The following is a 3,402-nucleotide window of genomic DNA, read 5'->3' on the forward strand; positions in this document are numbered from 1 at the left end:
AATGGAATATGGCCAGAAGATCATCTTCAAGTCATTTAGTCTAGGTTTTAGTTTAGAACCAACTTGTAATTTTCCCTTTTTATTTCTGTTTATTATTTCTCAATTCTTGTATCAAGAATATTGTAAAGATCTTGTAATTTGTGTTGTGTATCAATAAAGCTCAAGTTTTGTTTATGAGCTTTTGTCTTATGTAATGTTTATATTCTTGATTAAATATTGTATTTGATATTCAATTTGAAATTCAAAGTCATTTGAATTTATAAGTTGTGTTTGAATTATGAATTCATTATTTATATTGTGTGATGCTTATTGTTAAATGTGTTAACACTTGTCAAATGCAATCATTCCCCAAAGCAATAAGATACAAAAGAGATCATGTCAAAATTTCCCTAACTCACATTGCCTAACCCTAATTGCAAAATGAGAGAGAACCTCGATCCCTCTTAGGTTTAGTTGCAATAAGGCGGGAAAATTTTCCCCGTTTTGCGATGAAATGCACATCCCGTTTCTAAATCTACCCTTCGTTGTTCCTATGTTCTGGGTTATTACATCATAGTGGGGAGTAACTTATACTAGTAACATATGCCATGTTACTAGTCTAAGTTACTACATTCAAAGTGCATAGTAACTTATATGTGGTGTCATGCATTGTGTCATTACTATGTTGTAGACAAATCTTGCATATAGAGTTAGTAATATAGATTAGTAAATGTGCATGTTATTACTTCATATCACTCCCCACTATAACTTGTCTAAGTTTGTGGGACAGGGCGTTTTTGATCTCGGGCACATCTGTGCTCGTTTTGTGGACCATTCATTTGGTTTCGAGTCAGTGGGCTAGTGCAATTCTTTATTCAGGATACAGAAGTATAGAAACCGCATGGTAGTTGGCATCTGTGTAGAGTACGGTTGGGTAAGGTTTAACGGCCGTGAGCGTTTTGACGATGAAAACGATGGACGTGGACCTATGGTACAGATGGCCATGCGATGCCTTGACCATGTACTGCTGCTGACACCATGCTCGACCCATACGAGCTGACGACGCGCTGTGCCACCGTGGGCACCAGTGCTCGCCTCGCCGAGGGTGCTCGTCCTCGCGCCGACTTGCTGCATCGCTGGGACCTGGAGGGGGCACGGGTCGTTGGCGTCGTGCTTTCTTGTGTCGATCCTAGGGCGACGCGGCCGACCACCTAGCACTCGCTCTGCATGAAAACGAGCATACTTCGGCAGCGGCGGCACACCAGCAGTTGTGGGCGTTGTGCCGGTTTCGTCCATGGGCAATGGCGTACATAGCATACAACAAGAATACAAGATCGCACCATTTTTTTGCGCACCTCACGGCCAACTAGGTGATCCTGGAGGCCACTTTCGGCTCTCCGCGTGTGCACATCGTGGACCACGACGATGCGCACGGCGTGTAGTGGGAAGTGGGCACTTCTCCTGCAGGCCATCTGCGACCGCGCCGACACCAACCTTGGCTCGCCGCTCGCTTGAGGTTAGGATCAACGAAAAGCACCTTCGCGCCTTCGGCAGCTCACAGCTGACCCAGCCACGGTTCTTGAGCTGCACCTAGACGAGATTCTGGCCATCAGTAGCTGAACTGCCTGATGTTCCTCCACAGGCTTTCATGGGACAGCGAGCTCGCCACGTACTTGAGGTGGGTCCGTCTGATGATCACCTCGGTATTTACGATCGGCGAGAAAGAAGGAAGCGCCAACGATGACATGCCGCGGCTATGGAATTCTACTCGGTGGTGCTCGATGCACTAGAGGCCATTCTACAGCAGAGAGGCTATCGCTGGAGCAGTAGGTCCTTACTCCTTAGCACGGAGCTCGTCGGAATGTCGGCCATGCTTGGGAGCGGTGGCGGGATCCGCTGCTTCAAGACGTGGGTTGCTACCGCGCGCGGCGCAAGGTTGTGACCGCTGAGCACGTTCGCGGCAGCACAAACGCGGCTCCTGCTACGCTGCACTGCCCGTCGGAGGGGTAAAATGTAGATGAGGCCCGTGGTGCGCGTTTCCTGGTTCTGTACCGACAACAGCCATCCGTCAAGAGAAACATAAATACATGTGGGTCCGTGCTCTGCAAACTCCATATTTTAAAATAGACATACTACATCGAATACGACCCAAGTACCACCCACTCACTAGTGGAAAGTGGGGCTTTTGTTCCGGGTTGTAAGAGCCTTTTGTCGCGGGTGGCCATCCGCGACAAAAGGGGCGCGATAAAAGGTCGATCTTTTGTCGCGGGTCGCTTACCACCCGCGACATACAGTCCACCACGTGGCAGGCGCGGGCTGCGCAGGGGACAGGCCCTTTTGTCGCGGGCGGTATTACCACCCGCGACAAAATGCCCTCTATGTGGCGCGCGCACAACCCTGCTGCTTTAGGGTTTGAGGGGTGCAGCACCCCCCCCCCCCCGCCACCGACCCCCTTTTATTTCATTTTTTTCATTCGAAAATAAAAGTTGCATATATTTGTACGGTACTAGAAGTTGTACACGTTCATTCATTATATATATAGATCGATCAAACAAATATTGGAAGCAAAAGTCGATTCCCCTTACATATTCTTCCCTTACATATATATATACATGGAGCTCACGATCGACAGACAAGCGGTACTAACGACCGTCAATTTGGAGGTAGAACATCTACTTGGACTAAACAAGCCTTTGTTGTTTAATACTTCTCTAACCAAAAGTCCCGCCAGTTCCTCGGCGATTACTAGTAGGTGTTCCTTTGGTTGGAGTATGTCCCGCATGTAGTCGACCTATATACGAAAATGAGATGAGTATGACTATATCAATCTTGATAACGAAATATTGATGATAATAAATGAATTTGTGAATATTATTGCTTACGTTGAATTTATTTTTGTTCTGCTTCTCACTGGTTAACATGCGAATGGACTCGCAAACGTAGTATCTACATAGATTCGTCCCTTGTGGCTGCTGGGGGCACGGTACAGGAGTAAATGTTAACTTCTCTGCCCAGGTAATCTCCTTATGATGAGTCTTCAAAGCTCTCCAAGCCCTGCCAGGCAAAAGAATGATTGAATGAGTGGATAATTAATTGATATCTCACGAAAGATAAAGCGCGGTGATGAAGGAAATTACACTTGGAGCAACTTCTGCAAGTCGTGGAACCCGTCCATGCCTCTACTCAGTGGGTCTCTTAATTCAACTATTCCCTTATCAGGTTGAATGTCTAGTAGAATCCATTGGAAGCTGCACATGTTATGTATATACGTCAGGAATTACACTTAACATCGAGTAAGAAAAATTAAATGTGCATAAAAGATCATTAAGACTCTCACTCGTAGTTGTAAGGAAACAATATTGAATCACATAAATATTGCTCCCCCAAAAACCTTAGTAGGTTTCCCCCCGTTTCTTCGCGTTT

At 46.2% G+C, this 3,402-nt stretch overlaps 1 pseudogene; it reads left to right on the plus strand.

The window, feature by feature from the left end:
• The first annotated feature begins 1,057 nt into the window (after positions 1-1,057).
• On the plus strand, positions 1,058-1,769 carry LOC124697038 (annotated as a pseudogene).
• The last annotated feature ends 1,633 nt before the right edge of the window (positions 1,770-3,402 follow it).

This window comes from Lolium rigidum, chromosome 3, assembly GCF_022539505.1.
Source record: "Lolium rigidum isolate FL_2022 chromosome 3, APGP_CSIRO_Lrig_0.1, whole genome shotgun sequence".
In the NCBI taxonomy this organism is placed as follows: Eukaryota; Viridiplantae; Streptophyta; class Magnoliopsida; order Poales; family Poaceae; genus Lolium; species Lolium rigidum.